The 12,498-nt window shown below is 42.6% G+C and overlaps 1 protein-coding gene across 5 annotated transcripts in view; it reads right to left on the bottom strand.

Annotated features, from left to right (window-relative positions):
* The window catches only part of ADAT2 (adenosine deaminase tRNA specific 2), a 145,360-nt gene that overhangs the window by 108,157 nt on the left and 24,705 nt on the right, over nt 1-12,498 (bottom strand). The window contains exon 7 of one of the 5 annotated variants that reach the window (XR_009543868.1): nt 8,354-8,420. The exons of the other annotated variants lie outside the window; for them this stretch is intronic. The gene's annotated coding sequence lies outside the window, so the exon portion shown is untranslated. Of the gene's footprint in view, nt 1-8,353; nt 8,421-12,498 lie in introns of those variants that run through there. 5 annotated transcript variants of the gene reach the window in all.

The following is a 12,498-nucleotide window of genomic DNA, read 5'->3' as shown; positions in this document are numbered from 1 at the left end:
CTCTCTCCCAGGAACAAGAATCCTGAATGGAGTGACCGAAGGAGAAAGTGGATAGAACGAAACCATCCCGGCTGCAGGGTCCTGCTGAGCCTGTGTCCTAGCCCCACCCCCCAGATCCTGGGAGGTGTAGGATCTGATCTTCCTGGTTGTGGCTTTTCCACATTTCCTTCATTTCTGCGAGCCATGTTTTTTTTTCTCTTAAGTTGACAAGAGTAAATGTTTCTCCCTACATCCAAATATACTTAACTAGGATTTTCCTATTGCCTTTTTTTTTTTTTTTGCGGCACGCGGGCCTCTCACTGTTGTGGCCTCTTCCGCTGCGGAGCACAGGCTCCGGACGCGCAGGCTCAGCGGCCATGGCTCACGGGCCCAGCCGCTCTGCGGCATGTGGGATCTTCCCAGACCGGGGCACGAACCCACGTCCCCTGCATCGGCAGGCAGACTCTCAACCACTGCGCCACCAGGGAAGCCCCTCCCATTGCCTTTTATTACTGTTTAATTTGAGGGAAGAGGAGCTAATTAAGTCTTGTGTGCCAATGAGACAGGAAGTTTCTTGAGGGCAGAAATTCTGCCTTACAACTTTATTTATCTTACATAAGTTTTTAATAATTCAACTGCATGAATAATCATATGTGAAAATCTCAATCTATAAACAAAGAGACAAGAATAACTATTTGAGATCATCTTTATGATTCTACGTTGCAGTTTAGGATCATTCGTTAATTCCATAAACACATCCCAAGTGTCAGCTATTGACCATGCACCAAGTTAGACACTGGAGTCGTGTGCAAGATGAAAAAAGACAAAAGACATGGCTCCTGTATCTGGAGTTCTTCTTTCCAGTTTAACTTGTGTCTTATATAATGATAGTACCTAGTATCAATTTGGCACTTATAATTCTGAAAAACTTTCAAATATAAATGGGGAAGCTTCTGATGGATCATGTGACCAAGATCAAAACCAGAGCAACAAGGAGAAGACAGGTCCCCTGACTTACAGTGATGTTCCTTCCTTCTCTCTACCACACTGAGAAACATTTCCTTCAGACACAATTAAATAAATTGTGGTATTATGTTTTATTTAATTCCCACGTTACATCCAACTCATGGGTTATTCTTTTGTTACACAAGATAAAGGCAGTTTTTGAGTTCTTGCTAGAGGAAAACAACAGAAGTATTAGCTGGTTCTGGGACATTTGATTAACAAATATTTATGTAGTGCATGCTAAGTGCAATGCATTGGTCTATCCCGTGATTACACCACTCAAGACACAGTGACAGTCCCTGCCCTAAGTGAGTTTATGGTCTTGTGGGAGAGCAGGGGAGTGCCATATATGTGGTAAGTGCTAGAATGAAGAGATACAGCCCATACTCAAGTTCCCCAAATTTTTATGTTCACAAAGAATCTGAATTGAATTTCTCAGTCTCCCCCAGTCATTTGTATGTTGACTGAAACTTATCAGCCTTGTTTTTTCCCCTCATTCCAGAACCAATGTCCCTTCATCTTCAGAGTATCACTTCTCTCCAAATTTTCCCTTTTCTTTAAATTCTCCCTTCCTAAATCTGAATTTCCAAGGTGATCCCCAAAATCTTACTGATCCACAGGATATTCACAAAGACCCTGATGGACCCTCAGTGCTCCTCACAGCTCTATAAAAAATTCCTTTTCCTGAGAAGCAGGAAGTTGTCTTTGTTATATTGTCAATGGTCCAGGACAAGACCAGAGACCAAGAGCCAAAGGGTACACCATGAAATTACCTTTTTAGGAATGCATTGTTGCATTCAAGCCGCATGCTTGAATGTACCGTTCTGCTGTTTTGCTTTTAGGGTCAACAGAAGTATATAAAATTTTTCAACTTTCTTCAAAACATGTGCCATGAAATTGACTTAATAAAATGAACAACAACAGTAGCTGCAAGTTACAAAGCAAAACTAGGCTAGGACACATCTGTTGAAAGGGCGGTTGAGGACTTCCCTGGTGGCGCAGTGGTTAAGAATCCGCCTGCCAATGCAGGGGACACGGGTTCGAGCCCTGGTCCGCGAAGATTCCACATGCTGCAGAGCAACTAAGCCCGTGCACCACAACTACTGAACCTGCACTCTAAGGCCCACAACTACTGAGCCCGAGTGCCACAACTACTGAAGGTCACATGCCTAGAGCCCGTGTTCCACAACAAGAGAAGCCGCCGCAATGAGAAGCCCGCACACCGCAACAAAGAGTACCCCCCGCTCGCCACAACTAGAGAAAAGCCCACGTGCAGCAACAAAGACCCAATGCAGCCAAAAATAAATTTATTTAAAAAAAAAAGAAAGGGCAGTTGATATAAAGACTAAATTTTCTATCAGCTAAGAGTCCACATTTATCAACTGTTAAAACATACAACTTTCCAGACAATCTTAAAGATATTACTGTCATTTTTGTAAAAGCAATTTGTATAGGGTATAACTTTCATGTATAATTACTGCTGGTATAGGCAGATTGGGGCATTGCTAGGATGATTTGAGGCAGAGAGGAGTGAGAATATTAAGGAATGTTAAACTCAGTACATTTCTAAACTATGGCAGGTAAGAGAGATCTGAAAGACTACACAATGTAAAATGAGGTCAGGCAGTGATTTAAAAGTCTGTGTGTTTCTTTGATCATAATACCTAGCACTTTTTCAGAGAATTTACTAACACTAATTACTCCTCACCGCATTTTCATGATATAATATCAACAGCTGCATTTTGTCTTCATTGGTTAAAAGGCATAATGAGGGAGTTAAATGATGGCTTATATCTGGAAAGGAGTTGGAGGCATATCTAGTTTCTAAAGCTTGCATTTATAGTACATCATTAAGAGCTCCAGCTTTGAGAAAAGACAAACCCAGGTTCAAATTCAAGCTCTGTCACTTCATATATCTATGTGACCCTAGGCAAGACACTTACTGTCTAAGCCTCATGTTCTCCATCTGAAAAAGCGAACATGTCCTAGATTGCAAAAATGGGCCCAATTGTTCATCATTTCTTATATCTATACCTTTTGCCCTGCCGTTTTCCAGTGCTCTCTACAGGGATGGAATGACTTATTTAACATCCTTACATTTAACTATGTGACTTGCTTTAACCAACATGTCTGAGATATTAACAGACATGTTGCACAAAGAAGGCTGTAATGGACTTATGCAATTAGGCTTGTTCAGAGCTTGCAGCTCTCCAGTCACAACGGAACATGCCCAGCCCAGGCCATTGGAGGAGGAGATACAAATGGAGGAGCTGGATTGCCCCATTTATCCCGGCCAAGGCCAGGCTAGATCAGTCTTCAGTGAGCCAAATCCTACATGTCATGAGCCAATCCAGCCAAGACTGGCAGATCTCTTTAGCCAATCACCCCACGTGTATAAGCAATAAATAGTTATTTTTGCATGCCACTGAGGTTTTGTGGGGTTTTGTTACATAACATTGCTGTGACAACAGATAACTGATACATGATGGTAGTACCTATCACATACATGTCAGTGTGAGAAGATACACGTAAATCACTTAGTACAGAACCGAATGATAATTATAACAGTAAAAGTGATAATAGGTACTGTTATTTTGGAGGAAGGATTACAGAATATGCAAAGGTATTGGCAATTCATCTGCGGATCCTGAACAAGACCTGTCTCACTGAAAAGTTTTTACAAAATCATGCAGTTTTACTTCTAGTTTTTGCAAAGAACCAGGCAGATGGTCCAGCTGTATTTTTTAAGCTTGTGAGTATCCTGGGATCTGATCTTATAAGCAAAACAGTTCTTTTCCTTCTATAAGATTTACCTTGTAAAGATTCAAAAATAAAAAACAAGGAAGATTCAAAAATACAAAACAAAACCAAACCAAAATACCACACACAGAGTAGAGACAGACATTCAAATTCATGACCTACTGAGGGAAGCCAAAGGCTAGCCTCATGAATAAACCCGAGTTACGGAGTTTTGCTCCAGCGGAGGGCTGGGCAGGGAAAAACAGTCCTCATCCTTTTGGTTCTTTTCCTATTTGGGTAATCTTCTTGAAATAGTTCAGTATAATGGTGAAGAAATGTGCCTCTAGAGTTTAAATTCTGGTTCTGCCCCTTACTAGCTCTGCCATCTTGAGCACATTAAACTCTGCATACATTAACTCACTCCTTAAGTGGGAAAAAGAACAGTAACCACCGCAGGTTGCTGCAAGGATCACATAATAGCTGCAACGCCTTTTACAGCCGTGCCTGGCACACAATAAAGTCAGTAAATATCAGCAATTACTAGTTATTCTCACAGATGAGTCTGTGTTCTGTCAGCTCCATTTCTAACCATGCTAGAGAACGCCGCTATCTAACCAGGTGAGCCTAATTGGCCTGGATACAAAACAGCCCATTAGTATTGAACTACCTATATCCATCCTAAGTACAGAACAAAAACTGAATCTCAGATTTTATACTCCAAGGTGAGGAAAAGCCACACTCATGAGAGAGAAGAAGATACAAGGCCTGGATGAATGCCGAGAGTGATGTTTCTCAGCGGCTCCCAAGCTATCTCACCTAGTTCTCATAAGAGTTATGAGAAAGAGGGGGCTTCCCTGGTGGCGCAGTGGTTGAGAGTCCGCCTGCCGATGCAGGGGACACGGGTTCATACCCCGGTCCGGCAAGATCCCACATGCGGCGGAGCGGCTGGGCCCGTGAGCCATGGCCGCTGAGCCTGCGCGTCCGGAGCCTGTGCTCCGCAACGGGAGGGGCCCCAACAGTGAGAGGCCCGCGTACCGCAAAAAAAAAGAGTTATGAGAAAGAGTCCAAAGTGACTTCTAACTTTGCACTGCAGTTCTGTCCATTAGCACAAAGACAAATCAATGCTCTTCACCTAACCAACCAGTAGCATGAATAGACAAGTGACTTGCTCTCTTTTAGACACCAACATTCTTCCTTTTTTGGCTGTTTCTCTTACTAAGCCAGTGAAATTAACCATGGGAGCCATAGTCTACTCTGAGAGTTGCTGTCCTCCTTAGGAAAAGGAGATCAGGACAGAAGCCAGAGAAAGTCTTACCCTCTCCTTCATGGAGGCCCTTCTTCCATATCCTCTCCTAAATTCTCTTCCTCCATATCATCCAGGAGTCAAGGAGTTGCTACATCATTCCTTCACGGTTTTTACGAATGCTTCTCTATTGTAGCCCCCAAAGCTGCTGAACAGGTCAGGACATCAATTCCATTAGCCCCAATGCCACCATCAGCCCCCATTCTCTTTCTCATCTTGGATTCTGCTCAGCTGTGCTATCCAACCAAGCAGTGTGAACGATAAGCACCAGATGAAAATATAGCCCAAATAACACTCCAGCCCTGTAAAATTCCTGAAATTGACTGTCACCTTGTAAAAGTTAACAATACAAACTTTCTCCTATCATCAGTTCAATCTGTTGCTTGCCACAGAGAAATTTCAGTCCAAAATTCTGCCCTACCCTATTTCTTTCTACTAACTCAGTTCCAGGCAGAAGAGACAGTATTTGGGCCTTTGGGTAGAATCTGTATGCTGGGCCATCTGCCAGTATAATTGGAATAGAGCCTTAGTACCTCCAAAGTTTGATCATTTCAACCCTAAGACTCTCATTTCCCTCTTTTCTGAAATACCTAAGGGTCGACAGAACAAATGAGAATATCACAGCACCAGCCTTAATCCCACAAAATTCTAAAGCACAAACAAATTCCCAGTAATAACCTAAACATCAATTTCCACCTGAGGGCAGTTACCAAGCAAAAGATTGCATTTCCCAGAGCATATTCCAGACACTTATTGCTATTGCCAGCTACAGACCCATTGTGAAGACTTGGCATTATCCAGGTCTGCAAGGAAACAAACAAAAAAAAGAGAGCAAGAGAGAGAGAAAAAGCCCTCTTCCTTTAGATTCCAGGATGCCAGTGACTTTGTACCAACTGTTAGAATTCCAGCCTTGGAAAGCCAAGTTCATGGGGAGAGAGAAATTGTGTATCAAGACACGAATTGTGTGGATAACTACTAAGAACCTGCTGTATAAAAATATAAATAAAATTCTAAAATTAAAAAAAAACAAACCCGACACGAATTGTGACACTGTGTGCTCCTTGCCATGCTTTGCCTGCACAACTGAGCTTATGTACACAATTAAAATGGCAGCTTAAAAATAAAAAGATGAAAGATGTTCTATAGCCCTCATTGCTAACTCTGCTGCTGCCAAGAGTAATCAGCAGTGAAAAGATAAATCCATCAGTATTTGAATTTAAATGTTAAAATAATAATAAAGCTTATGGTCTCCCTAAGGTTAGTTTATAATAAAAATAACTTCTTGAACCGGAAAACTTATCTGGTTTCTTTCTTCCTTTCATTATCCACTTAATGACTGAAGTTATTATTTCCATGGTGGTCTCCAAGCCACACTTGGTTTCTATGTAGATTGGCGTGTCACCTCCAACAATTTCACCAGCTGCCTTTTCCTCTCAAGAGAATATGATTAAAATATTAATCCAGATTCTGGACTAATCTAGCAAAAAAAAAAAGTTATATAAATCAATCTCTGCACAACATTTTCCTCGCTCTGAAATGTGCGATGTGTCCTCGTTTTATTTGTGATGCCTCCACAGGAAGGTTAGGTACTAGCAAAGCAGATCTAAAATGTTTTACCTCTCTGTCCCTCTCCTGCTTTGTCCTCCTGACTTCTCAAACCCGGAAATGGGAAACTTTGAGCCCCAGTCCGAATGAGAAGAGAAGAGCTGGAGGAAATCGCCAGGGGTCTAAGTCACGCTACCTGGGCTGCCCAGCTGCCTGGTAGCGATCCACCAAAGCGCTCAGAGGTAGCGGGCACGCTCAGCCAGCCAACACGGCGTTCTCTCGACACGGCGTTCTCTCGGCAGTGCTAATACGCATGTTTGTCCTGCTTCCTGGAAACCATCCAGAACTGCAAATCCGTCACTCCGAAAGAGTTGACCGAAACCCGCCCCTGGGCGTAGCATCGGGCTAAATCCTTGCTTGTAAGGAGATTACAATCTAATTACTGTAATTAGACACCAAATGAGTATTAAACTATGTGACGCTAAGTAGGAATTTGAAGAAAATGGTCATTGTGGGCTGGAGTAATCGGAAAAGATTTCATGGAGCCTCCAAGACTTTGAAGGGAAGAGTAAAGTAATGCTTGAGGTTGATGAAGTTGATAAAATGGGCTTAGGATAAAAAGAAAAAACACCGTGTGTTGTCTCGGGCTTACCTGAAGAGGAAATCCACCAATAAAGGTGCAAGGCATGCTGGGTTCCCCAGACCGTCGTGTCAGCAGAGCTCATCACTAAGAAAATGGGTTTCCTGTCAGGTCAGGAAGAAATTTCATCCTTCCTGAAATTGTTTAGCATTTGAATCAGGATGGTGATGTCGTTGATACAAAAATCAAGCTGACATCCTTAAGTTACTTAGGCCTCCAATATAGAAATGTCATTGAAAGAAATGGCTTTCTAGCGATGCCAGTTCAGACTAGATTAAAAGTTGAAAGTATTTTCCTGTGAAGTCAGGATTACTGATGGAGGAATAGGTCTTTTTCCAAAGGGCACTAACAGCCAAGAAAGATCATTAGTAGTACCTTCTAGGACTAGGATTGGAATGATCGAGCCGTAGAACTCTGTTCCACCAATTTTAGAAAGTCATACTGTAGGTTTCCCGTCTAAGTAATTAATAAAAATAGCAAGACTTTGTTTCTTATGTGCCCTTAATTATTAACTTTGCATTAATCTGCATATTTTAATTGAACTACGTGCATTACGTGACAAAAGTGTCTCTGGAGAAACTCTGGTTTCTCCAGTTCGTCCCATGATTAATGATAGATAAGGTGGACAGGGGTGAAAGCATTTTTCAACATGGCTAACTTGATTTTCCAAGAGAAAAGCTGTCAAGGCCCATTTTCTCCCTCATGCTTAGTTAAATTGCTGACTGAATCAACTAGTGTAATGGGTTAATTCTGAAATCTTATCTCTTATTGTGTAAAACTGAAATGTACCTCTGTCTCCTTTTTGAGAGGATTTTTTTTAATGGTGGAATAACAATCATTTCATTCCAAGTATCATCTGCAAGTCAGGTTTTCCATAAGGCAGACAGGGCCTTGCTGAAACCGATGTTTCTGAATAGTTTGTCTACACTTCAGCCTGGGAACAGGCTGCCAAGTGGGCTGGGGTGCTTTCTGTGACCTTTTTGGAAGGTCAAAGGAGGTGTGCCATTCACTTGGCTCTGTGCTGTAAGGAACTCAGGTCTCTCTTCTCCATTTAAAGACTCTAACGTGGGCTTCTCTGGTGGCGCAGTGGTTGAGAGTCCGCCTGCCGATGGAGGAGACACGGGTTCGTGCCCCGGTCCGGAAAGATCCCACATGCCGCGGAGTGGCTGGGCCCGTGAGCCATGGCCGCTGAGTCTGCGCGTCCGGAGGCTGTGCTCCGCAACGGGAGAGGCCACAACAGTGAGAGGCCCGCGTACCGCAAAAAAAATAAAATAAAATAAAGACTCTAACGTGGGCCTGGTATCCACCATTCATTCCCACAATTGGCAGTTGTCAAGGACAATCTCAGAAGTTTCTAGGAATGGGCATAGGCTGCAGGCTCAGAGAAGCTGCTTCTCAGCCCCCGCCAGTTGGGAATTGAGTTTGCTGTGCTGACCACAAGCCTAGGACTCCTCCAGCCCAGCAACTCCAGCACTTTGCAGCAAACACACATGATGAATGGTGTATGGACACACACCCGTGGGCGTTCCCAGGATCATGCACAATTCCCTGAATACTGGCTTTAACCCCACCCTTTCTCCAAAACAAGAAAGCACGGCACAATATTAGATGAGAGAGGGAAAGGCTTGAATCCACTCTAAGGTATGCTTCGAACAAAAATAAATAATTCAGAGATGTCAGCACATTATTAAGAAAAAAATGGATTGAAACATTTCAGAGTTGCGACACCATGTTGAGAACTGCTGCCTTTGACACGAAGCTGCCTGGGACACCGGACACTTGTCACACAAGTTGACAGCAACCTATCAGTCTCAAGGGCTACCCTGACTGGCTGTCTACCACCGTGCTGCCCTTTCTCCATAGCGAATAGACCCACACCCATGATTGTACAGAGTGATGATTAAGAGAATGTACTTCTGTATATAAAACAGATAAACAACAAGGACCCACTGTGTAGCACAGGAAACTATATTCAATATCTTGTAATAACCTATAATGGAGAAGAATCTGAAAAAGAATAGATATAGATATGTAGATATATCTGAATCACTTTGCTGTACACCTGAAGGTAACACAACATCGTAAATTAACTACAATTCAATTTTTTTAAATGGTTAAAAAATAAAATAAAATCTAGGAAAATAAATGTGAAAACCGAAACCTTTAAAAAAAAAGAAAAAAAAGCACGCACTCTGGAGACAGCCTGCCTGAATTCAAATCCTAACTTCACATTTTTTTGCTCTTCATTAGGGCTGTTCACAAATACTCCCATTCTCCTCCTCCTGAGGTAGATGGTGCCTTACATCTCCTGCCACCTTGAAGTTGGGCGTGTCTGTGTGACTTACTTTAATTCCTATGTGAGAAGTGATGATTCACTTCTGGGCAAAAGTCAGTAAGCCCTCCTTACTCGAGTGGCCCATGGTCCAGCAGTATAGGACCCACCTGGAAGCTTGCTAGAAATGCAGAATCTCAGGCCCACCCCAGACCTCCTGATTCACGATGTGTACCTCACAAGCTGCCCAGGCCATGCACACGCACATTCGAGTGGGAAGCCCTGCTCCAAAGCAAGAGCCCTGCTCGCCATTTGCTCATCTCCCTGCCACCGTGACTGATGATGTCCCAGATGGTGGCCTAAGCCCTTGGCCTGACCTGAGATGGACAAGAAGTAAAGCACGAGAGAATCAAAGCTTTGTTCTAAGCCACTAAAATGTAAGGGCTGTTCCTGTGGCATAAACAAGCCTATTCTGATACAATCACTTAGTGCTCTGCGACCCTGGACAGGTTACTTAACCTCCCTGTGCCTCAGTTTCCTTGATGTAAAACGGAGATGATAACAGTACTGATTCTTAGGGTTGATATGAGGATTACTGAGGTAACATATGAATAGAGCCTGGTACACATTCAATGTAAATGTTAGCATCTATTACTGACACATTCTGTGCCCACAACTCAAATCTTGCCTAGTGATGTGTGATTCCTCAGTGACAGTAGGATCAGAACCTTTGCTCCCTGGCAATCTCCTACCCCAAACCACTCATACTCCAGGACGAGTATGAAATCACTCACATCAGAAAGAGAATGAAAAATGACTCCTTCTCGGGCTTCCCTGGTGGCGCAGTGGTTGAGAGTCCACCTGCTGATGCAGGGGACATGGGTTCATGCCCCGGTCCGGGAAGATCCCACAGGACGCGGCGCGGCTGGGCCCGTGAGCCATGGCCGCTGAGGCTGCGCGTTCGGAGCCTGTGCTCCGCAACGGGAGAGGCCACAACAGTGAGAGGCCCACATATCGCAAAAAAAAAAAAAAAAAAGACTCCTTCTCAGAAAGAAGTAGGGGATCTTTGTAACCTGGCCCAAGCATTCCTGGCCTGGATCTTCACATCACTGCTTTTCCCCTACTCTAGTATCGCATATGCAGCCCTCACCCTCTCACCTGCCTTCCCAAATCCTACCTGCCTTTCAGGGCACAGCTAGTGTCCCTCCTTCTCCATCAAGTCTGCCTCAAAGACTTCTTTACTATGCAATTTAGAATTAAGACATAGTATCTGTCTATTATGCATAAGGCTTTGTCCTGAACTCAATGCTGGGTTAAAACACACAAACACACACACACACACAAACACACACAATACCTAATAAATGTTTATTTTTTGTCTTTTCTAGCACCAAAGGGTTACCAAGCCTGTTCCCCAAGAAAACTGACAAAGGCACAGTGATGGGGATGGTATAGAGGTAGTTTCTGTTTAAGTCCTGCTTTTTAAAAGGGTCCAATAGATTTCTGACATTATAGTAAAAGTGATAAATACTTGATAATCTTTTTTATATGAGGATCATGAATAAAATGGGCTTTTTTAGTCTAAACCCAAATAAAATGATAAATTATCTTTTCTCCTTGCCACTCCCTTAAAGTATATGTAAGGAAACAAAATATTCTAAGCCAGGGTAAATATTTTAGTATCCTGGATCTCTCTTTCATATTCATAAACCGACTTGAAAAAAGAATCACGGTACTGAAGCAATTCACCACAGCTGCACAATGAACCACATGACTCAGTTCCAAAGTCACAGAACTTGAATAAGCACCTTAGAAATCCAACCTCAACATTTCATATTCTCTAGACCAGGGGCCAGCAAACATTTTCTTAAAGGACCAGACACTGGACATTTTAGGCTGTGGGAACCACAGGTCTCTGTCACTGCTACTTGACTCTGCCACTATAGCACAGAAGCAGCCCCAGACAATACAGAAACAAATGGGCATGGCTATGTTCCAACAAAACTTAATTTATGGACACTGGCATTTGAACTTCACATGTTCACGGGTCACTAAAATCTCCTTTTGATTTTTTTCAACCATTTAAAAGTGTAAAACCATTTTCAACCTGTGAGTTGTTCCCAAACAGCCAGCAAGCTGGGTTTGCCAGCCCCTGCTCCAGACCTCCAAGTTCATGCTTCTTCAACCACGTCACAAAGTCTCCCTAGTAGTCATGGACACATGGTATGGAGCCCAGTGGTCACTTAAAAATCAGGTGAGAAATAATCCCACGAGCCCGTTTTTATTCGCTCAACTTGAAAAAACAAAGATACTAAAGATGTCAAACTTTTGCCGGAACACATGCCAGTCTTAGCACAAAAACACATGCCAGTCTTAGCACAAAAATAATGTCACCCATCACCCCTTTCCTCACCACGCACAATTAACAGTTCACGGAGTAAGAAAATAGTTGGCAGTTGTCTTCATAGATGAAGTCAATGTAGTCTCATTCCTTTGCCAAAAGGCAGGGAAAGCAGTTCCTGATGGCTCTTCTCCCCAGGGCTGTTCAAGGCCAGCTGATGCAGAATGACTGGGAAGGACAAGCTTTGGCTTCAACGTGGATTTTTAACCAGGACTCTCACTACTTTAAAAAAAATGTTCAATTTTTTTTCAAAAAGAGCCTTGGCTTTTGCTATTTTTACTGACAGTCATTTTGAAAGTAGCAGTGCTTAAAACGTTTTAAGTCTAGATATCTCTATGGAAACCCAAGAGAATTCACATTTTATGGCCAAATGACTACCTACCTAGATCCTCTCGGATCACTATAGGACATCTGTGAAACCAGAAACATCTTAGACCTATTTTCCCAAAACTCTATCTTATCAGATATATAATTAAATTGATATAATTGTTACTTTTGCTGAGGAAAAGATTAGGAGAGAACTTATTTCTGAGGCTGCCTTTTGATTTTTAAGACATTCCTATTTAAAATATTATTAGGAAAAGAATTTGTAAAGAATTTTATAAATTTTGGCA

This window comes from Lagenorhynchus albirostris, chromosome 12 (assembly GCF_949774975.1).
Source record: "Lagenorhynchus albirostris chromosome 12, mLagAlb1.1, whole genome shotgun sequence".
In the NCBI taxonomy this organism is placed as follows: Eukaryota; Metazoa; Chordata; class Mammalia; order Artiodactyla; family Delphinidae; genus Lagenorhynchus; species Lagenorhynchus albirostris.
Note: the sequence above shows the minus strand (reverse complement) of the source record. Positions and strands in the feature narration are given on the sequence as shown.